Below are 9,682 nucleotides of genomic sequence, written 5' to 3'. Positions count from 1 at the left end.
GTCCTATCACTCCCTGGTACCGTCTAAAGTCCCTCCCCAGCTTTCTTGGAGCCCCCTGCAGATCCTGGAAGGCCAGAATAAGGTCTCCTCAGAGGCTTCTCTTCTCCAACCCCCCTGCCAGAGCAGGGCCATAGGATCTAGCACAGGTCACACAGGAATGCATCCAGATGGATCTTGAAAGTCTCCAGAGGAGACTCCACAACCTCTGTGGAGCCAGGCAAAATATTCTGAGAGCTGCAAGGACACATTCTTGGTTGGAGATGAGGAGGAATTTCTTTACTGAAAGAATGGTCAGGGATTGGCACAGGCTTCCCAGGGAGGTGGTGGAGTCCCCATACCTGGAGGTGTTCCAGAAACATGTGGCCATGGCACTTGGGGGTATGGTTTGGTGGCCATGGTGGGGTTGGGTCAATGGTTGGACTGGATGAGCTTAGAGGTCTTTTCCACCCCAAACAATTCTCTGATTCTATGATCTTTGCAATTGTGATTTCACTCCCAAATGTCCTGAAATTCATGACCAGACTCAGCTAGGTCGGGGGGGTGGCCAGGAGAGCAGAGCTGGGCAGCAGCACCACAACCCTCTGCTCTCAAATGCTCTAAGGAACCAGTGAGAGAATGGAATGAGACAGCACTGCCAAAACCCACAGGTCCTTATCCTGCAGAAACCAAGAGAAAGAAAGAGGCACCTCTGGCTGTGGTTGTGCCCTTGGCCTGCAGGGCAAGGATGGATCTGCAGATTCAGATCCTTACTATTCCCTTTCTTCTCTGTCTTTGGCCTCCTGAGTTATGGGAGGTTGCTGTCACAACTACTGTCCTCCACCACCCAGGAGTGCATTCCTTGTCCTGGGGTGACTCCTCTTTGCTGAGGACTGATCACCAAGAGAAAATGCATTGGGCATGGAAATCTCCTCTCTGGCCTGGTTTCAAACAGCACTGCACAATGATGTCTCTTCACAGGAAGAGTCAGCACTACTCAACAGCCTAGCAGAGGATTGCTGGGAGCCAGCCTGCATGGAACAGCTCAGAGCTGCTTGGGGAGAGAATCAAACATTCACCATTCATAAACCCAGCCAGCAAAGAAGGGCTTAAAAATCCATCCTTGCACTGAGCTAAGCTTTGCCTTACCTGTTTGCTCTGTCTTAGCACTCAAGAGAGACAAGATTACTACAGCAGTGTTAGGTGAAGCCACCTCTGTCCCCAGCAGAAATGTGTGTGCAGAATTCCATGAATGTCTTTGTCATTCCTTCCTCAACAGCATGTCAAAGAAAACCTTCTCTCCTCTCCTAGAGCTGCTTTTTTTAACAGACTTCTATAGAGATGTCCAACTAAATGATCATTTGGGGGCTGTTGGACTCAGAAAGCGCTTTCAGATCCAAGACAGTTCAACTGCAGTGGATTTCATCTCCTTATTTGTCTCAGATGAATTAAATCAGTGGTGGCTTCTAATAAAAGGCAGATGCACTCCTGCTTGATCCCTTTCCCCTGCAGCTGTGTTGCTGTGCTGCAGGCACAGAGTGATTACTGATTTGGAGCAATTAGAGTCATGTCCAGCAAGAGCCATCCCATTAAACCTGCAGACATGGCTTAGCTTCCCTGCTCATCACACCTGGAGCCATGTCCAGCAGGAGTTATCCCCTTAAACCTGCAGACATGGCTTAGCTTCCCTGCTCATCACACCTGGAGCCATGTCCAGCAGGAGTTACCCCATTAAACCTGCAGACATGGCTTAGCTTCCCTGCTCATCACACCTGGAGCCCTGTCCAGCAGGAGTTATCCCCTAAAACCTGGAGACATGGCTTAGCTTCCCTGCTCATCACACCTGGAGCCATGTCCAGCAGGAGTTATCCCCTTAAACCTGCAGACATGGCTTAGCTTCCCTGCTCATCACACCTGGAGCCATGTCCAGCAGGAGTTACCCCATTAAACCTGCAGACATGGCTTAGCTTCCCTGCTCATCACACCTGGAGCCATGTCCAGCAGGAGTTATCCCCTTAAACCTGCAGACATGGCTTAGCTTCCCTGCTCATCACACCTGGAGCCATGTCCAGCAGGAGTTATCCCCTTAAACCTGCAGACATGGCTTAGCTTCCCTGCTCATCACACCTGGAGCCATGTCCAGCAGGAGTTATCCCCTTAAACCTGCAGACATGGCTTAGCTTCCCTGCTCATCACAAGCTGGGTGGTGCTGGCCCCTCGAATGAAATGGAACTGTGCTGTGCAGAATCTCCTTTGGGAACCAAGGGCTGTTCTTCCTCCCAGCAGCACATCACAGGCTGTCCCTCCCCTTGCACTGAAGCCTGCTCTATCTCCTCACAGCTCCCTAACTTCAGGTTGTTGCTCACATGCAGTGAACTGAGACTCCTGGAGAATTACAGAACCAGTGAGAGACAAATGGAGCTCAGAGTGAGTAAGCTCCATGTGCCCATGGGGTGAGGTATGACCATGGGCTGAGCCTGTCCCCATGGCTCTCAGAAGGCCATGAGCAGCACATCAATGGGCAAGCAAAGCAGTGCCAACACTTCAGTCAGGCTGGCAAGAAACCAGCTGGCTGAGGGATGAGAATGAATTGGCCCAGCCTGCACTGTCTGCACACCACCAGAGCTGACTCTGAGCTGTCACTCAGGAGAGCTCCAAAGTGAGACCCACCAGAAGAGAGACAAGCAATTATAAAATGCTGATTCCAGGATGGCAGTGCTGAAGAGGAAGAGGTACTAAGTGTACACAAGGAGGAGAAAGGCACAATTCCAATCAGGAAGGTGTTAATTCCCTAGTGGATGGCAAGGCAGAGAGGTGGTAGCAATACCTGCAGCTACCCAAGTGGAGAGCAGCTCAGCTTTAGGGAGCACAGAGAGGAAGACATACTCTAGGTGTGGTGTAATTGTTCTCCTGAGACCAGACCCTTCAGGATGACCCTTTTATTGAGCAGCCACTGGCTCCCTGAATTGAGAGGAGACAGACAGCTAGCAGGGAGGCAATTCTTCTGCACAGCTCCTCACAGGAGCTGGTTGCTTTCTAATAGAGAGCACAGCAGGCTCTGGATGTAATTCATGGAACAGCATGATATGAATGCTTTTAATTTTGCTGTGCAGCTCTCCTAGCAGTGGCACACCCATAATGCAGCCCTATTAGTGTGATCATCCCTGAGCAAAGCAGCCAATGTACCATTGTGCTCAGTAATCACCACTGCTTCAGACACTGACAAATGGATGGGGCACACTCAGAAGGCAAATGCTGTGCCATGCAACAGGAGCTGGGGAGGAGGCAAATGCTGTGCCATGCAACAGGAGCTGGGGAGGAGGCAAATGCTGTGCCATGCAGCAGGAGCTGGGGAGGAGGCAAATGCTGTGCCATGCAACAGCAGCTGGGGAGAAGGCAAATGCTGTGCCATGCAACAGGAGCTGGGGAGAAGGCAAATGCTGTGCCATGCAACAGGAGCTGGGGAGGAGGCAAATGCTGTGCCATGCAACAGGAGCTGGGGAGGAGGCAAATGCTGTGCCATGCAGCAGGAGCTGGGGAGGAGGCAAATGCTGTGCCATGCAGCAGGAGCTGGGGAGGAGGCAAATGCTGTGCCATGCAGCAGGAGCTGGGGAGGAGGCAAATGCTGTGCCATGCAGCAGCAGCTGGGCAGCAGTAATTCCACCCTCACACTGCCCTGAGAGAGTCAACTGGAGACTCCAGAGGCTGGGAAGAAACAATTGCCCCTTTCTGAAGGGAGAGGAAACAAAAGCTGAGGAAGCAGGCATATGCCTGTGAGTGACCCAGCTGTGACCCCATCTGGGAGCAGCAGGAAAATCAGCTGTAGATGGAGAACTTTCTGCAATAGTAATAAAATTAATGACCACAAGACCCATTTGTGATGCTGTTTGCACAGCTCCCTGCCTGCTGGAGAGCCTCTCCAGCTCTGCTGTGGCTTGCCTCAGCCCTTCGTTTCTCCTTCCATCATTACTTCCTCACCATCTTCTCCCCTATTCACCTTCCAGCAAGGCTTGAATGGGCACACCAGGAAGTTCAGCCTCAGAAGTTAGGCTGAAATTGAGTTTTAATGAGTTTGGAACATAATCCTGCCTGTAGAGGACTGCTTTTACCTGTACCAGTAAATCCAATCTCACTGACCAGCTCCTTGCAGAGCTTCTGCCATTTACCCAATGCTCTTGCAAGAAGGCAGTGTTTTATGTGTTGCTTTACCCTGCAACCTTAAATATCAATGCTGTCATAAATGACACCCCAAAAAAAAAGTGGGCAAAGCCTAGGCCTCAGTTTACTGCACATAAGCCCAAAGAAAACACTGTTTTTTCCCCTTCTAAAAGGCATGGATCCTGTCTATCTTATGTCACAGAGGGAAGAGCTGACTTTTGTGCAGCAGTCTTGTCCCAAAGAAGCAGAGCAGTTCCTTTCCCAGAGGAGAAGACCAAGGAGAGGAGCAGCTCTGCAGGATACCTTTCTCCAACCTGCCCAGGGAGGTGGTGGAGTTCCCATCCCTGGAGGTGTTCAAGAAAGGCTTGGATGTGGCACTTGGAGCTATGGTTTAATTGTCAGGAGGTGTTTGGTATTAGGTGACAGGTTGGACTTGATGATCTCTGAGGTCTTTTCCAACCTGGTTGATTCTATGATTCTATGAAGGAGAAAGAGGAGGCCACAGGCACATTTCTTATGCTCACCCATTAGGGAAAGCTGCCGTGGCTTAGAGTGCAGTCATGTTCCTGGGACAGGAAAACCTCTCTGCTCACTGGAAGTGTTGGAGAAAGTTTGGAACAACTGGGGGGGAAAGAGATGGGGGTGGGGTGTAAAAAAGTAAAGGTAAAAGAAAGAGAGAAGGAGGGAAGGACAGAGGAGGCAAGAGAGAGGAGGCAAGAGAGGGAGAGGGAAAGAAAGAGAGAAAGAGAGAGAAAGAGAGAAAGAGAGGCAGGGAGGGAGGGAGGGAGGGAGGAAGGAAGGAAGGGAGGGAGGGAGGGAGGGAGGGAGGGAGGGAGGGAGGGAAGGAAGGAAGGAAGGAAGGAAGGAAGGAAGGAAGGAAGGAAGGAAGGAAGGAAGGAAGGAAGGAAGGAAGGAAGGAAGGAAGGAAGGAAGGAAGGAAGGAAGGAAGGAAGGAAGGAAGGAAGGAAGGAAGGAAGGAAGGAAGGAAGGAAGGAAGGAAGGAAGGAAGGAAGGAAGGAAGGAAGGAAGGAAGGAAGGAAGGAAGGAAGGAAGGAAGGAAGGAAGGAAGGAAGGAAGGAAGGAAGGAAGGAAGGAAGGAAGGAAGGAAGGAAGGAAGGAAGGAAGGAAGGAAGGAAGGAAGGAAGGAAGGAAGGAAGGAAGGAAGGAAGGAAGGAAGGAAGGAAGGAAGGAAGGAAGGAAGGAAGGAAGGAAGGAAGGAAGGAAGGAAGGAAGGAAGGAAGGAAGGAAGGAAGGAAGGAAAAATAAACAATACATCTGACCCCCCCCCAACTGCTATTGTGAAAGAAAGAGAGAAGTTGAAGCAAATGTGGTGGCCTTCAGACATTCTCAGAGAGTGCTGCAGGAGCCCCAGCAGAACCCCCAGTTTCTTTCCCACTAAAATCCTGGGGAAAATAATGCATTTGAGAAGCTTTGAGAAGTGCCACGGGCTGAGAGCTCATGTGCTGGCTCTTGCCACTGCTCTCTGTGCTGTCTGTCCTCTTGAGTCCCTAAAATCACACTTCAGAACACAACCAGATCCTCTAACTGCTTCCCCAGAGGATAACCAACTGTGTGTGTGGTTTTGAAGTGGTTTTAGAGTGCTGAATAAAGAAAGGGCTGCTAATTAATTCTGAGTGACAGCAAAAAGCTCTGTTAGCTTTGCTGATGTCCAGGCTGACTGGGCCTGCCCTGGGAAGGCTGGGAAAGGGAGCAAAAGAAGATGCTGGAATACAAAATGAAACCTTTCTTCTTATGGAGGAATGTTTGGGGTTTTAATTGGCAAAGTTGGATTGAAGTGTGAGCTCCTCAAAAGGATTCAGAAGGCTTTGTTGAGCCTTCTCTTGAATACCTCCAGGGATGGGGTCTCAGCCACCTCCCTGGGCAATCTCTTCCAGTGTTCCACCACCCTCATGGTGCAGAACTCATCCCTAACATCCAATCTCAATCTGCTCTGCTCTAGTTTGAAGCCATTGCCCCTGGTCCTGTTCCTGCAGGCCTTTGCAAACAGTCTCTCTCCACCCTTCTTGTAGCCCCCTTCAGGTACTGGCAGGCTGCTATTAGGTCTCCCTGAAGCCTTCTCTTCTTCAGGCTGAACACCCCCAGCTCCCTCAGCCTGTCCTCAGAGCAGAGCTGCTCCAACCCCCTGAGTATTCCTGTGGTCCTCCTCAGGATCTGCTCTATCAGGTCCTTCCTGTATCAAGGGTTCCAGAGGTGGACACAGCACTCCAGGTGAGGTCTCATCAAAGCAGAGTAAAGGGGCAGAATCCCCTCTCTGGATCTGCTGGCAATGCTGCTTTGGATGCAGCCCAGGCTGTGATTTGCCTTTTGGGCTGTAAGCTCACACTTCCTCCTCCTGTCTTCCAGGAGATGGTGGGAATGAGAAGATGGTGGGAATGAGGAGATGGAGAGAATGAGGAGATGGTGGGAATGAGGAGATGGTGGGAATGAGGAGATGGTGAGGATGATGAGATGGTGAGGGTGAGGAGATGGTGGGAATGAGGAGAGGGTGGGAAGGAGGAGATGGTGAGGATGAGGAGATGGTGGGAATGAGGAGATGGTGAGGATGATGAGATGGTGAGGGTGAGGAGATGGTGGGAATGAGGAGATGGTGGGAATGAGGAGATGTTGAGGATGAGGAGATGGTGGGAATGAGGAGATGGTGGGAAGGAGGAGATGGTGGGAATGAGGAGATGGTGAGGATGAGGAGATGGTGGGAATGAGGAGATGGTGGGAATGAGGAGATGGTGGGAATGAGGAGATGTTGAGGATGAGGAGATGGTGGGAAGGAGGAGATGGTGGGAATGAAGAGATGGAGAGAATGAGGAGATGGTGGGAAGGAGGAGATGGTTTTGCTTCTGTGCCTTGCTCAGCATGACATACTTTTGTTTATAAGAGTGAGCAAGCTAATGAATGAAAACAAATGAAATCTTTGGAGATTCCACCTTCTTTGCCCTAATTCCTTCTTTTCCCCTTTTGGGGGGGGGCTCAGTTCTGCAGATGCTGAACGTGGTGGGACACACACACACACACTTGTCTCTCAGCTTAGCTGAGACATGAGGCAGGAAAGCCCAGCAGGCTTTTGATACTCCACCTTTGCTATCAGGTCACAGACACTGCAATTCCAAGAAGGAAAAAAAAAGACAGCAGAGGTCTAACAGTTTCCTGGAATTCTCAGCACACCTAGAACAGAGCTTTCTTTCTTCTTTGATACTACAGCTGGATCTTTCCCAGTAGTATTTAGAGCTGTAGAGCTTCCCAATGGTGTTTAAAATTGCTAATGTGCAGAAGGAAAGGGAAAAAAAAAAACCCACAACACAAACCAATCAGATCAGGGCCATGTAGAATAATAACAGATCCTGCAAGAAGGGAAGTGCAGAGCCACTGAGCACCAAGCAATCTCTTAATGATCTAGGCAAGCAAAAGAGCTCATGAATATTTTAAGGAGATTGTAAATGACTAACTCCCAGACAAGATAAAATTCCATTTAGACAACAGCCCTTCAAATGTGTCCAGTCCTGGGATCTTCAGTTTAAGAAGGACATTGAGGTGCTTGAAGGTGTACAGAGAAGGGCAATGAGGCTGGGGAGGGGTCTGGAGCACAGCCCTGTGAGGAGAGGCTGAGGGAGCTGGGGTTGCTTAGCCTGGAGAAGAGGAGGCTCAGGGGAGACCTTCTTGCCCTCTCCAACTCCCTGAAGGGAGGTTGTAGCCAGGTGGGGGTTGGTCTCTTCTCCCAGGCAGCCAGCACCAGAACAAGAGGACACAGTCTCAAGCTGTGCCAGGGGAGGTTTAGGCTGGAGGTGAGGAGAAACTTCTTCCCAGAAAGAGTAATTGGCCATTGGGATGTGCTGCCCAGGGAGGTGGTGGAGTCACCATCCCTGGAGGTGCTCAACAGGGGACTGGACATGACACTTGAAGCCATGGTTACTCAGGAGGTGTTGGGTGACAGCTTGGACTTGATGACCTCTGAGGTCTTTTCCAACCTTATTGATTCCATGATTCTATGAAAGGCAGTGACAGGTCCAGCCTCTCTCATTTGCAGTTTCTGAGGCTCCAGTGTGCTAAAGAGCCTGCAGGCTCCAGGCTTAGAGCCAGCATGGAGTGGACATGGTGTGTCAGCAAGACACTGAGAGAGACACTAAGGAACCTTGCCAGAAACATCTTCCTTAACAAGCTAGGTGGGAAACAAGCAGCAGACCTCCCAAGGATGAAGGTTTCAGAGAAGAACAAATGCTTGAGGAGAAGGTTAGGCCATGGTTTAGTTAGCCATGAAGTGCCTGGGAATAGGTTGGACTTGATGATCTCTGAGGTCTTTTCCAGCCTGGTTGTTTCTATGATTCTGTGACCACATTCAAACACTGCATCACTTCAAACACAGCTCATTTCTGGTGGGATAAGGAGAGGAGACTGTTGGAGGGCCAGTTACTAAGAGCAGGCAGAGTTGTCACTGGCATTCAGGTATACCTTTGCCTGTTGACCTGAGGCCAGCAGCAGAGCTGACAGTGCTTGTCAGAGCAGCCAGGGCAAGCCATCTACCAGGCATCCAAGGAGGTCTTGCATTTCCTCCTACACTTTAGCCAGGTGAATGAACAGGCACCAGGAAACAAGAGTGTGCCCATCGCTATCATCAGGAGCAATCAGTACCACATTGAGCCCAAAAGACCCCTGAGCCAGCCAGGCTCCCAAGGTTGATCTTCACTCACTCACGCCACAGACACACTTCCTGATGTCACAGCCAGAGGCTTTATACACCCAGCGACCTCAGCTGTCACCACCTCTCATTTCTTTCTTTGTGTTAAATCATCATCATCAAGAGCTTTCAGATGTCAGATCTAATCTCTGGAGAATTGTTCCTTGCTGTTTAAAGTCTTTTTCATCCCCTGTTCACTCATCCTCTGTGATTTATGCCAAGACCTCTCATCTGAACAGCTCAATTTATGGCAGAATTCTCAACCTCAGCACGTCCAGGGAGTAACTAAGGAGGCTGTGGATGTCCTCTCCCTGGAAGCCTTCAAGGCCAGGTTGGATGAGGCCTTGAGCATCCTGATCCAGTGAGAGGTGTCCTTGTCCACGACAGGGGGGTGGAACTAGATGACCTTTAAGTTTCCATCCAACCCAAACCCTTCTGTGCTTCTGCAATGTGTGTCTTAGCTGTGTGCCCACAGATTCTGTTGCTTCCTTTTATATCTGACACAAAATGCACTAAGTTCCTCCAGGAGGGGAGAGAGAGAGAATATCTACTGCCCCAAGCAAGCTCAGTCCCCAGTCTGGCCTCACATGGGCATCACCTGGTTGGCAAAGAGGGCCCCAAGTGTCTGTGCTCTGCAAATAGCAGAGAGGCACCAACCCAATCTGTTAGTAAACAGATAGAATACAGAATAGAATACAGAACACAGAATTAACCAGGTTGGAAAAGACCTTTGAGGTCACCCAGTCCAACCTATCACCCAACACCAACCATGCCCAAATAACCACGGCACCAAGGGCCTCATCCAGGCTCGTCCTAAACACCTCCAGGGATGGTGGCTCCACCACCTCCCTGGGCAGCACA

General features: G+C 50.4%; 1 protein-coding gene across 2 annotated transcripts in view; it reads right to left on the bottom strand.

Annotated features, from left to right (window-relative positions):
- STRIT1 (small transmembrane regulator of ion transport 1) overlaps positions 1-9,682 on the bottom strand; it is a 221,839-nt gene that overhangs the window by 59,561 nt on the left and 152,596 nt on the right. The gene's annotated exons all lie outside the window — the stretch shown is intronic.

The sequence above is a fragment of the Melanerpes formicivorus genome, unplaced genomic scaffold, assembly GCF_026170545.1.
Source record: "Melanerpes formicivorus ecotype bairdi unplaced genomic scaffold, bMelFor1.0.p_v2 SCAF_12, whole genome shotgun sequence".
Taxonomy (NCBI): domain Eukaryota; kingdom Metazoa; phylum Chordata; class Aves; order Piciformes; family Picidae; genus Melanerpes; species Melanerpes formicivorus.
Note: the sequence above shows the minus strand (reverse complement) of the source record. Positions and strands in the feature narration are given on the sequence as shown.